At 38.0% G+C, this 14299-nt stretch overlaps 1 long non-coding RNA gene across 1 annotated transcript; it reads left to right on the top strand.

Moving 5' to 3' along the window:
• The first annotated feature begins 9610 nt into the window (after positions 1-9610).
• Positions 9611-10838, top strand: LOC145100150 (uncharacterized). The gene is made up of 2 exons (XR_013704854.1): positions 9611-9739; positions 10168-10838. It is a non-coding gene; the product is annotated as an uncharacterized LOC145100150 (long non-coding RNA).
• Positions 10839-14299: the final 3461 nt, after the last annotated feature.

Raw genomic sequence — 14299 nt, 5'->3', positions numbered from 1 at the left:
CGTTAGTGGAGCGTGTGTGGTTAACCGGCACACTAACTAATGAGAATGGCAAAGGTTTAGACTCACATGTGAGCTATCTAAGGAAAGGTTTAGACTCCAGGTGTATGATTTGATAAAGTCTTATCAAGGCAATCTAGTATCAGAAATCTGACTGATTTCTAGGTACATGTCAAAGCTAGTGGGAGCATAAAGTGTTATGCTAGTTAGATAATAATCATTATGCTAGTGGGAGCATGATGATTATGTTGCAAGTTAGCAATGTTAATTATAGAAAACAAAAGTTTCAACTCGCTTTGAAAAAGTTGTTTTACTATAATTAAGGGAGATAAATTTATACTTCATTCCAATTCTACAAGCTTAGATTGAGATTTTAATCAACTTTAGTCAAGAATATATATATGAATGTTATGTTGGAATGGTTCAACATAAGGAATTTCTATATATGTTGCTTTCTCAAAATTCGATTATGATTACGGCATCCTTCTTCATAGTTCGAATTATGAGAACATGGCAAATAAAAATTTTATAGCATGAATCGTATCCCATATGCTTCGGATATAGGATCGATTGCATGTGTTATAATATTCATCCATTCTAAATTTTCCTAATGCTTAGGGCATTAAGAAGAGAAAAGGGATTAGAAATGGATATGACTAAGATGATTAAGCAATTGTCGAGAACAATTTGGGGTTTTCCAAAGTTTGGTTACTCATGGACAATTGGAAGTATAGAGTAAGGATCGTATTTACATATTTTGGAAAGAGGCAACTCTTGTTCAAAAGTGATGGTCAAGATGGGAATATGGAATTGTTTCCATAGGTGGAAATTATTCTTTGAATCTGTGTGAGATTAAAGAACTTAATGCAAAGAAGGATGTTCAAAGGAATGTACTTTGAATTTGAGACTTCATCTCCATGGAATTGCTTTCCATTGGAATACTTTGTAATGTTTGTTTCCAAGTCTTTGTGACTTGTGTGAATATCATTACAAGAGGATCATTGCATAGATTACGGTAAATGACAAGAACTTGGTATTCTTACATTTACAATAAGGATTAGGATTGTGAAATGAGAATCATTGAAGCCATCTTCAATTGATATACATTTCACAAAGAGATGACCATATGTAAACATAGTGTGCATACTTGGAGTATGGCATAGCTATTGTTTAGAGAAACATAGTATGCATGATTGGAGCATGGCATCACTACTGTTTCAATTCAAGTATTAAGTTGATTAATCGAAACATGAATAATGAGTGATCAATATGGTGCTTAGATAAAAGGTGTTTTATTTACGCTCAAAGTGTTGAGGCCATATAGGACTAGTATTATTTTGTGTTTCACTTTGAATGTTTTGACTACCAGAATAACTAGGTCATTCTCCCGAATGACCAAGTTATTCAAACCATCCACAGTCTGTCATATGTTGGAAGTAGATATAAATCAAGACTGTCGTGAATTTGGCTTGTATGATTTGTCTAAAGTGCTTTAGACAATGCAATAGTTGCTACAACATTCATGAGTACTCATAAGGGCTGAGTATTGGATTCAACCCACGCTCATTTGGATTCACTTCATGGATATTATCAAGAGTGAATCATGAGACGATAATATCTTATATTCTTCAAACCTAGAGATATGAGTTGTTGCCTATGAGTTGGTTATACATTGATTGTACGAAAACGCATTGGTAACTCGATGCTATAAAACATGCCTTTGTGTATAATTCAACAAGTAGTCAGTACAAGCATATGAGTCGAAGTTTATCCATTCCTTTTACCCTTAAAGGGATAAAAGTGATATCTGTAGGCCCCTCGATGATTTAGTGATGACAAAAGTAAGTGCTCGGCCGGGCCTGGACTGATTTGATTTGTTCAATTAGTCAGTCGTCATAAATCAGAAATCGGGAAACAACAAATGGACAGAGAGAATGATTATAATCCATGTCTCAGTCCATATGATATCTAGAATGGAGGAATATATGATCACTTATCTAATGGACAAGTCATTGACAGAGGTCAGAGTTCATCGACAAGGTCAGAGATCGACAGAAGCTTTTTAGAGCTACGATTGCTAGTCGGGTTCTGAAGTCATACTTGCAATAATAGTTTTAGACTTATACAAGTGGGAGACTGTTGGATTAATGTCTAAGTCCATAACTATAATTGGTAAGACTTGACCCGACCCGGCATGGTCCATTTGGGTTGCATGGCATCATGCACTTGGATAGACTAAAATGAGAGAAATAACACTTAAGGTTTATTAATATATTATAAGTTCTAATATATTAATAAGACTATTTAATTAGTATTGATCAATAATTAATTTAGAATTAATTATGTGATCAAAAGAAGACTAATTAAATATATGGGTTGATTGTGTAAATCATCCATACTTATATAGTGGGCTAATGCTCCATGGATTATCAAGTTGGGCTAAAACCCAATGGATAGCCATGAGGGCAAGCCCTCCATGCATCACCATAAAACCCAATGTAACACATTATATAATGATCTCTTTCTTGGGAAAATCGGCGACTATGATATGCATGGAGGGCAAGCCGATTCTTGAAGTGTTCTAATTTCTCTCTAAGTTGTTCCAAGTGCTTATGGTGTTGTGTGAACCATTTGAGGTGTCACACTTGGGGCACTAGGCACTCAAGCTTCATGAAGACAAGCACCAACAAAAGGTATGTTATTCTAAACTCTCGGAATGTTATAGTATGTTGTAGCACCTGGTTCCTGTTACGTAAAATTTATCTAAGTATTTTACATTTTTAGACTTGGACTCGGCGAGTTGTAGGCCCGACTCACCGAGTGGAGACGGGTTTGGGAGCACGTTTAAGTTGGCGACTCGGCGAGTCCACATTCTGGACTCGACGAGTCCCTGCTGTCTGATGAAACCCTAAATTTCAAGGGTTTGCACCCTATTTAAACAAACCTTATGCGCCCCAACCTCGCCCCCTTCACCCTCAGAGCTCCCAACATTGTTCAAACCCTGATTCCATGTGAGATTGAAGTGCTTGGTGTGTTTCTTGAAGATTTTGAGAAGAAAGAAGAGTAGATCAAGAAGAGAAGAAGGAGGCCAGGCATCCTTGTGTTATCTCAGTGATTACCTTGAGGTATAACTCAGTTTCCCCCCTGTTTTCATGCTTAAAGTTCCTTATAGATCCATTAAAGTCCTTCTTAATCCATTTCCAAGCTTGATTTCGAATTAGGGTTTGTAATAAGTTGATTAACCCTTAGATCTAAGCATGATTGAGCTCCAGGAGCTCAGATCTACTGCCTTTATGGAGCCATATTGCATGAAAGCCCTAGATCTACTCTTTTAGTGCATTTTGAGCCCTAAAACCTTTATTGGTGTTTATTTACACATAAAGTTGGAAACTTTACGTGTTAATCAGGCCCTAGAAACCCAGATCTATGTATGGCATGAGCTGGATTCGTGCAAAATCTAGTATATAGTGTTTGCATGCGAAAGACTCGGCGAGTCATTCTTCGGACTCGGCAAGTCGAGTCGTGAGTCCCCGAGTTTCCCCTTTTTGTGTTTACGGAGTGGAGTAGTGAGTCATGGGGTGTGACTCAGTGAGTCGGAAGCCAGACTCACCCATGAAGGAACTCGACGAGTCAATGCCCTGACTCGGCGAGTCCAAGGCAATCTTCTTGCCTCAAGAAAAAACTCGACGAGTTGTCCATACAACTCGGCGAGTCTCGGCATCGAGTGTTCTTCAGATGAAGACGAACTCGACGACTTGTTCGTACAACTCGTCGAGTAGGATGAAGGAAGTTTGGACATCAGTTTAGAAGGAAAACTCGTCGAGTCGATGCCAAACTCGACGAGTAGAGACGGGACAATGGTCAGACAAAGGGATAGCGACTCGGCGAGTTGGTAGGCCAACTCGGCGAGTTGGGTCAACTGGAAGTTGACTTTGATGTTGACTCTTGGCTTAGTTAGGGGTAAATGGTCATCTTACCCTGAGGTCGATTAGCAGCGTTTGACTGAGTGTTTTGTGGGGATTATAGCCGGAGGATTTCCGGTGCAGTAGCAGCAGGAGACAGTCAGTTCCCACGCAGATCAGCAGCTACTTTGAGGTGAGTTACCTTCCAGTATCGGTGGGTCTACGACCACAATGCCGGCCCACCAGTAGGATTGTATGATAGATGTTTGTCTCTGTGATATTCATCTAGGTTTGCTACTACCTGTGATATGTTATTGTGCTAGTATGATATGATGCTATGTGCTAGTGACAGTAGGGGGAGATAGTCCCCCATAACACCGATCGATAGGGCCGAAGGGGCGGTCATGCCCAGCTATGCTAGATAGTTTATGAGATGTATGTGTTATGTGGTAGTAGTAGGGGGTGAAATAGTCCCCAGTATCCGGTCGAGAGGACCGAAGGGGAGACCAGCACCCAGATATGCTAGTCAGTATCCGGTCGAGAGGACCGAAGGGGGGGCAAGCTCCCAGATATACTGGTCAGTATCCGGTCGAGAGGACCGAAGGGGAGGCCAGCTCCCAGATATACTAGACAGTATCCGGCCGAGAGGACCGAAGGGGTAGGTCAGGCACCCAGATATGCCTGACAATATTTGTATGTTATGTGATTGTATGGTATGTGGTATGTTGGGGGAACTCACTAAGCTTCGTGCTTACAGTTTTCAGTTTTGGTTTCAGGTACCTCTTCTTCGAAGGGGAAGGAGTTGGCGCGGTAGCGGCCCATCACACACACGCCTTGTATTCCACACTATGAGATCCTCTTGGGAATTTGTACTCTGACTTTATTATGTCTTTATGAAATGTTTTTCAAGACATGCGATAACTTTTATGAAATGATATGATCAGTGAACGTTTTATTTCTAAGGTTCGCTAAGAATATGTTTTAAAAATCAAATTTTTGGCTCGTATTTTTGGGATGTTACATACGCGCTCCCATCAAAAGTCGATACCATGACTTCCACAAGAAGAGCTAGTTTTGGTAAAAGTTTGGGTTGACATTTTTGAGGATTCGAAGACGGGAAATGCACAACCAGGTGATCATTTTTGGTTTCACATTTTAGAACAGTTTCGGGAGGAGCTAGGAAAAGAAGGCGACTACCGTATAAAACACCAAATGAATTCGAAGTTTCTAGAAATAGCAAAGGGGGTTTCAAAAATAAATGGGTTGTACAACAACCTAAAAACCCAAAGAAAAAGCAGCCAAGGCGACAGAGAAATACTTCAAGAAGCTTTGCATTTTTACATTGAGGAAGTCGGAAAACCATTCAAGGGGCACGATTGTTGGAAATTATTCGTTAGAAGTCCTAGGTGAAAAAAATACGAACAAGATTTTATTTTTGGAGTACAACAATCAAAGCGAACGAAAACGGGCTCTAGTGGTTACACAACTTCCTCCGATGCTCCGGTTGGTCTAGATTTAAATCAGGAGGACGAACTCGAGCTAGAAGAAATTGTCCGACCAATGGGTAGGGACAAAGCAAAGAGGAAGGGAAAAGGAACTTCTTCGGGTGCATCGGATTTCAGCATGGATCTTGACGGAATGCAGAAAATAAAAGCGTCATTTGATCGATATAATCTTAATTTTGTTGAACGTTTGACGTTTGACAAAGAAAAAGAAGAAGCAAGGAAGAAGGAGCGCACGGAGAGACAAGAAATGGAGGATATGAAGTTTTTGATGGAAAACACCGACCATATCTCGGGACCGGCTCTCGTGCTCGTGATAAAGAAGAGGGAAAAAAATAATGAAAAAATATTTTCCATAGATTGTTGTTTTTTTGTTTGTGTTTTTTTAATATTCTACTTTTTTAAATCTTAGGTTTATTGTAATTTTATTTTAATTAATGAAATGCATTTTCTTTTTAATTAATTTTTTTGTTTATTATTAATTTAAAGTTTATAAATCATAAAAATGAATTAATTATATTTTAAAAAAACAAATAGTACTTCCTACCCATTCCTTGGGCTTAGGTGAGGGAAACATCGTGGCCCACAAAAAGTGAGGGGAGTTTTCCACCCACACCCTCGTCTTAGCAGTTAGGTTATATGGTATGGGAGGGTTTTGTCATTGGTAAAAGCCTATGTGGCATGTTTACCGGTGGTGAACACCACATCCTAACCTTTCACCGATGACAAATTTCAATGGTAAAACTTTTTCTATTTTTTTATTGGTCATTGCAATTTTCTTTTCTTTTTTCTTTTTTACTTTTTAACATAAATACCATTTTATATACCATTGACAAAAAAAACCACCACATCCCATTCATATTCATAGGCAAAGTATAGCAAAAATTGTAAAATCTTATGTGTCGCTTATGTGACACCCTTTTACCATTGACAAAAATATCATCACACTCTTTCGCCTTAGCAGGTAGCAAAACAAACAAGGACAACATATGGTCGCCCTATTAGGGATAAGCATTATGAAAATTAGTTGCAAAGAATACTATTGTAATAAAAAGCAACCTGTAATCAATGTTTTAAAAACCGGTTTTTTAGTTGAACCGATATGGTTACCGGTTTCCGGTTCAACCGCTTAGTAAACCGGTTTCTATAATTTTCATATTTTTTCGTATTTTCATACACATACATACATATACAAATCAAGAAGATAATGTCCACAAGTTCAAATATTAAAATACACATGAAAACAAGTTGTAGATCAATCTAAATATATCAATCCACGTGCATTAAAAAGAAAATAAAGTCATAGATGAATATAAACGCATCAAAAAACTTCATAACATTTATCATGTGTTTTTTATTCAGAAATTTTTAATAAATATGAAAAAATTATCAAAGTTTATTATGCAAAATGTTTCAATTCCATGTGTTTTTATTCAATTTAACCGGTTCAACCGGTTTAATTGAACCGATTCAATCGGATTTTTGTAAAAACTGGCCGGTTTGATCCGGTTCATAAATAGACATAAAACCGGTGATAGTTCAACCGCTCCCTTCCCCGATACCCGGTCTAACCGGTTCGACCGGCCGGTTCAAACCGGTTTTTAAAACATTGCCTGTAATATTAGAGTTCTACTTCTAGCATTAATTCTTAACCTATAACCTAGCCGATTCTTCAACCTAAAATGTCTACCGCCCTCAATTGGTAATTTTTGGGATTAATGTTATGAACGGATAACCACATTTTTTAAAACGTGTGAAAGATAACAACCAAATAAAAAACCACTAAAAGGTAATGGGAATTGATACTTCCAAGATTTTTTTTTGTATAGATACACATATTTTTAAATGAAATGGTTTATCATGCCCTTCATTTAACAAGGATTAGAAAATCAAATTTAAATGTAATCCTATCCCTAAAATACCATGAATATCTCTCTCACCATAAAACCAAAAACCCTAGTCACCATTCCCTCACACATCCATAAATCGCCTGTTTTCCTCTGATTGTTCCTCCCAACACAAACCTGAGCTTGACGAGATATGAATTAATCAAAAACAGTTAAATATGTTACAACCATTCTCCCTCTCTGAATCGTCTTCTTCTTCTGTGCCATCTTCTAATGTCCTCGTTTCCATGTTTCTTGAGGAATCAACAATGGTGATTGGTGTTTACCCTTGCGGACAAAGTACAATAACAGTGGAATGGATGGTGTGTGATGAAAAACAAAACTAGATCATATCGACGGGAATTCTAGGTCAATGAGTGGTGCTGGAGCGAGATGGAGAACAGAAGAAGCAATAAGAGATGTATTCAAGTTCACTTATCCTTTGACCATTTGAGAGTAAGAGGAAGAACCGAAGAAGTAGTGGCTAGAGAGTGAAGAAGCAGTGTCTGAAGAAGCATTAATGAAGGGGTAGGAAATATTTTCATTCACAGTACACAGTTTGGAAATTGGATCTTTCTTTCTCTATTAATTTAATATAATTAGAATGAGAATTTTAAAATTTGAAATTTGAAATGAAGAATCAATAGGTTGATAAGCGGCATAACATTAATTATGGACCTAATAGAGTGACACATAACAAAAGAAAAATAAACATATTTTTTTTATTAGAATAGTAAAATTAAATTAAACGTTACTAATGTCAATATATTAAATAACCGGCTACAACCGTTTTGTCCTTAAAACAGCCACATTGGCTTGTTGATGTGGCTAAACGAGCCCACATACGATGCTTACTGGTTTGCTTGTAAAAAGAGGGGAAAATAACTTAGGAGGGTAACTACCTTTTATCCGTGTTCACATATTGGCAACTTCTTCTTTTTTTTATACATAATAAAGCAACTAACTTGTTTTAACTGTTTAAATTACACCAATATTACCGGCTAATACCTGTTTTAACCGGTAACTCAAAGGAAAAATGATTTAGGAGGGTAACTACCTCTTATCCGTGTTCACATGTTGGCAACTTCTTATTTTTTGTACATAAGAAAGCAACTAACTTGTTTTAACTGTGTAACATCCCAAAAATCATGACCAAAAATTTCGTTTTTAATTTAATACTAAAACCATAATTGTCAAACCTTTAATTTAATACTCCGACATCGGGCCTCGCCCGACATCAAGCCCTGCCTGGCATCGAGCCTTGCTCGGTATACATGTCTGTCTCTCTTAGGCCCCGCCTGTCTCCGGGCCCCGCCCGCTAAACACATATAATCATATAACATGCTAACACATAAAGAAACATACTTTACTATATCCCTATCCTAAGAAACATACTCTGCTAATAATGAGATACGGAACATCGTCCATACTCAGCTAGTGATGAGATATGGGATCTTGCCCACACTCACCTCCTTACCAGGCACATACAAGTATTACACAGACAACAAGTATAATCTAACATGCAAACATTCCTCGGGCACCCGCCCGACATCGGACATTGGTCTGGAATAACATACTAGCATACAATGCCTAGGGCTAACCCCCGGGTCTTCCTACTCATAGACTACATCGGCTGACATTGTGGCCTTAGACCCATTTACACAGCGAGGAGACTCACCTTGCACTGCTGAAGCCTTGGATGGAACTAGTTGAGTACGGACGAAGTTCCTTATCTCATTATTAGCAGAGTATGTTTCTTAGGACAGTGATACTGTAGTGTGTTTCTTTATGTGTTAGCATGTTATATGATTGCATGTGTTTAGTGGGCAGGGCCTAAGAGAGACATATCTGTATACCGAGCGGGGCTCGATGCCAGACGGGGCCTGATGTCGGGCGGGGCCGATGCCGGAGTATTAATGAATGGTTTGACAATTATGGTTTTAGTATTAAATTAAAAACGAAATTTTTGTTCATGATTTTTGGGATGTTACACAGTTAAAACAAGTTAGTTGCTTTCTTATGTACAAAAAATAAGAAGTTGTCAATATGTGAACACGGATAAAGGTAGTTATCCTCCTAAGTCATTTTCCCTTTGAGTTACCATTTAAAACAGGTATTAACCGATAATATTGATGTAATTTAAACAGTTAAAACAAGTTTGTTGCTTTATTATGTAAAAAAAAAAAAAAAAGTTGCCGATATGTGAACACGGATAAGAGGTAGTTACCCTCCTCCTAAATCATTTTCCCTGATAAAAAAAAAAAAGGAATAGAAGGATTACTAGCGGGAAAGGGTAAAAACCCTTGGTGTTTTTTTTTTTTTTTTTTTTGGCTTCGGTAAGGGATCGACGAAGGGACGGAAGGCTGTAATCGAGACAATCGCCGGAATCAAAGGAATCGACAGGAAGAAGTGGAACGACCAACGAAGAACAGCTTAGACGTCCATTAATCTTGTAAGTTTTGTGCTCTTTTTTTTTTTGGTTTCGGTCGTGAAGCAAGAACGAACCAAGAAGCATTTTTTTTTGGGGGGTTTTCTATATTGATCAATTACGTCCACAATTGATTGTCACTGAGTTGATCAATTAGATTTATCTGTATTGATCAATTTCTTGCTGTAAGAGTTGATATATTTACCTAAATATAACACCTTTTCAATATTTTTCTTTTATGGTACTTGTAAAAACCTTTTTCTTGATTCTTGAATTGATATGGGTATTTGAGCATGGTGTTTTCTTTCTTCTTTTTTTTTTACTTTCAGTTTATTGTAATAAAAAACAGTAACATTACTTTTCCTTCCGTCATTGTCATAAAGAAAAGGTGGAATTGCTTGGTGGAATTTGCATTTAGGAAGATCTTGAATATTTACGTTTGTATGTTAAAGTTAGGAATGTGCAAGACAAGGGGTATGATCAGAAGTCACAATCATGATGATGCATATAACAGGAAGAGGTTCAAGACTTGTGACATTAATGGTGGTACGACATCTTGGTCAGACCTTGACCACGCTGTGCTGTTTAAAGTTATGATGCAACTGGGATGCATTGATTTTGTTGCATTTAGTGAAGTTTGCAAGTCATGGAGGTCATTTGAACTTTCTAAAAAGAAGATGTTTATGGCATCCAGACCACCCATGTTGATGTGGGTCCTATATCATCCTGATAAGATCAATGAGTGCTACCTAGAAGACTTTGAAGGAAGACGATGAAGATCTATACAGGGTTCAGGAACTAGATTTTGGAAAAATGAAATGGGTGTTGCAAGAAGAAAAGACAATTGGAGAAGAATATGCTTTCTTTCTTAGCATCTTGTGGAATGATACAGCAGTTAATTATGGTGCTACAGTTAAACTCGATCTGTGGGCTAAGATATATGATTGCTTCCGTGGCATTAGAAAAGACATGTTTTTTGCTACAAAAAATATGTGGTACTTCCCTCATGAATGTATGAATGTTAATCGCATAGACGAGTCATAGACTTGTGACCACTCTAGCTTTATGTCAATATGTTAAATGGGTTAAGCATGTAATCTATACATGTTTCTTTTTTACTTAACTTAGTCATAATGATTTAATGGGTTAAGTCAAAAAATAGGGCTTAGTGGTTGTTTCTTTTTTACTTAATGGGTTAAGCACTTAATTTGGACAACTATACATGGTTGTTTATTTTTTATTAAATCCGAACAAAATGGCTTATTAACGGGTTACGCTAAAACATGGCTTAATGTGTTAAGACACTAATTTTTTACCTTTTTGTCATTTTTGCATCCTAACTCCTCTCGTATTAAAATTGATGAATATTGTGACAATTGATTATTAAAATATAAGGGTAAAATGGTTCTTAAGTTTCAATCATAAGGTTTCATTCTAGAAACTAAACAAATATCATGTATACATCACATTATTCATACATATATACATGCATCGTTACTTACTTAACCACTTTATCTATACAAACTTAATGGAAATAAAACACTTAATTTATTAAGACACTAACCATTTACCATCTATTTTCTATGTTTATTCTTCCAAACTCCCTCACGTTAAAATAATAAATATTGCAACCCAGCTAGAAAAGTGGTACTTTGTTGCAGTTTCTTTTTGGTCGCCATACAAAAAGAGAAGCATCGCTAAACTTATGAAGTGTTGAAAGCCTCATGCCGGTAGGAGTGGCTACTGTATGAGGTGCGGTTAGCCACCTAGTTGTGGCACACACTGTCTATGGTGTGTGGTTTTAGGCCGTGCGCAACTCTCTCTCTCTTTCTCTCTCAAACCTTTTGACATTTTTTTTTAAATTCATTTTTTTTTTACTTTATCCCTATTTACGAGTTCCAAAACATTGATCTCAACATGGATCCCGTAGATGATTTAGAAGACAAATTCTCAGACGATGACTTCTATTAGATAAATCTTAGAATATGTATTTATCATATTGTTGTACTTATCGTGTATCTCATCTCTCCTAGTTTACAGGAGATTAGTTTGTATCAACTGAATATAAATATACACACTCAACCTCATTCAGAGGTGTGGTTAATTTAATAGTTTCTATATGGTATCAGCCTCTCTCTATCCCTCCCTCAAATCTCCGATTTCTTCTTAAACCCTAAAAACCACCGATCTTTTTTTCCTGGTACCTGAAAATTGTTACGTCTTCATCTGATGATGGTACTTTTCCAATGAATACCATTCTTCACATGATCCCAATTAAGTTGGGATCCGCCAATTACCTGGAAAAACTAGATGCTCCCTCTTTTCTCGTATCAGAAACTCTCCGCTCACATTGACGGCAGTACTGCCCCTTCCGCCACAATTACAGTTGAAGACAAGTCCATTCCCAATCTGTTGCTTGATAACTGGCATGATAGTGTTCAACATGCCGTCATTTTACTCAACTCCTCATTGAATGAGGAAGTTGCGGCTGAGGTTTTGGGTCTCACCACAGCTCACGACATATGGGTCGCCTTAGAATCTGCCTACAACAATTCGTCTGTAGAGAGGATTCATTCTCTAAGGGATTCCCTTCGCACCCTCTTTAAGGGATCTTCTTTTGTTTCAGAGTTTGGTCGCAATTTCAAAATAGTGTGTGACAAACTCGCTGCCATTGGGCAGCCGGTAGATGAGATGGACAAGCTCCACTGGTTCCTCTGTGGTTTAGGAGCCCCGTTTGAAACATTTTCTACTGCCATTCACACATCAAAGCCCTCTCCTGCTTTTCGAGATCTTCTCTCTCAGGCTGAAAGCCATGAAATGTTTCTCAAGTCTCTTCACAGCTCTGTCACACCCCCTGTTGCTTTTCTGTCCCAACAAAATAGATCTGGTTCCAACAGAGGACGACAACAAGGTTTTTCAAGGGGAAATCGTGGAGGAAATCAGAATGGGGGAAGAGGGCGTGGTGGTCGCCATCCACCCCATTGTCAGTTGTGTAGAACAATGGCCATTATGCCTCCTCATGTCCATCTCTTTCCACCTATGCATCTAATGCACCTTCATCGGATGCACTCTTAGCTCAAGCCTTTACATCTCAATGCCATGTTAATCAAGGGAATCCAGACTGGTATGTGGATTCGGGTGCCACAGCTCACATGACACCCTCCATCGAAAACATTTCTCATTCGGCCCCACATCACGGTAATATGAAAGTTCTTTTTGGCAATGGTCATAAGTTACCTATTTCTCACATTGGTCACTCTCATATTTCAAATAAATTATTACTTCGTGATGTTCTGGTCATCCCAAAGTTAACCAAAAATCTTTTGTCAATTAGTAAACTCACAATGGACCATCCAGTTGATGTCTTATTTTCTCAACCCTTCTTTAACATTTAGGACAGGGTAACAAAACAAGTGATAGCACGCGGCCTATGTGAGGACGGATTATATGTTCTTAGAGATGCTCCAATGGCCCTGATGGCAACTTCTGGTGTCTCAAGAAAAGCTTCTTTTGAGTTATGGCATAATCGTTTAGGACATATTCTTTTTGATGTTATTAGTTCTCTTAATAAACTTGGTGTTTTGAATGTCACATCTGTTCTTCCTAAACCTGTTATTTGCAAACCTTGTCAAATTTCTAAAAGTCAACGCTTACCTTTTGAGTTGAATCCTAAACGTGCATCTCATCCTTTAGATTTGGTTCATTGTGATTTATGGGGACCGGCTCTAGTTTCTTCTGATGATTACTCATATTATGTTGTGTCTGTGGATGACTACTCTCGCTTAACTTGGTTCTATCTGTTAAAAACCAAAAATGGCTTTTATGCAGTTTTAAAATCTTTCATTACTCTTGTGCAAACTCAACTGTCTTGAAAGATTAAAATTTTCCAAAGTGACGGAGGAACAGAATTTGTAAATCACACGGTCCGTCAAATATTTGAAGAAAACGGTACTTTTCATCAAATCTCATGCCCTTATACATCACAACAAAACGGGCGTGCTGAACGTAAGCACCGACACATTGTCGAAACTGGATTAGCAATGTTATTTCATGCTCATGTGCCCGCATCTTATTGGTTGGATGCCTTCACTTCTACTGTATATATAATCAACCGGATCCCCACTACAGTTCTGCAAGATCACTCACCATATGAGCTTCTCTACTCCAGGATTCCAAACTACACGAATATGAGAACATTTGGCTGTCTTGTATACCCATATTTACGTGACTATTCCGCTCATAAGTTGGCTCCTCATAGTATACCGTGCATTTATTGGGTATAATAATCACTATAAGGGGTACTCATGTTTGGACCCGACAACATCACGAGTATACATCACCCGACATGCTAGATTTGATGAGGCCACTTTTCCTTTTTTCTCAACAACCGCTCAGAATGCTATCTCTACACTTGAGCTCACATCTTTTCTAGATGATAACTTAGTTGCTGAGTCAGCTACTGATCCAAATCATACAGCTCCTCCGGCCCATACAACTTCTCCGCAATCCCATGACTCACAGCCCACTGTCCGGCCTCATTCACCTTGCGGGCTTTGTCCACACACCACTGTCGCTACTGCTACT

The sequence above is a fragment of the Lactuca serriola genome, chromosome 4 (genome assembly GCF_051521515.1).
Source record: "Lactuca serriola cultivar US96UC23 chromosome 4, Lser_US96UC23_V15, whole genome shotgun sequence".
NCBI lineage: Eukaryota > Viridiplantae > Streptophyta > Magnoliopsida > Asterales > Asteraceae > Lactuca > Lactuca serriola.
This window is presented reverse-complemented; position numbering and strand designations above follow the sequence as displayed.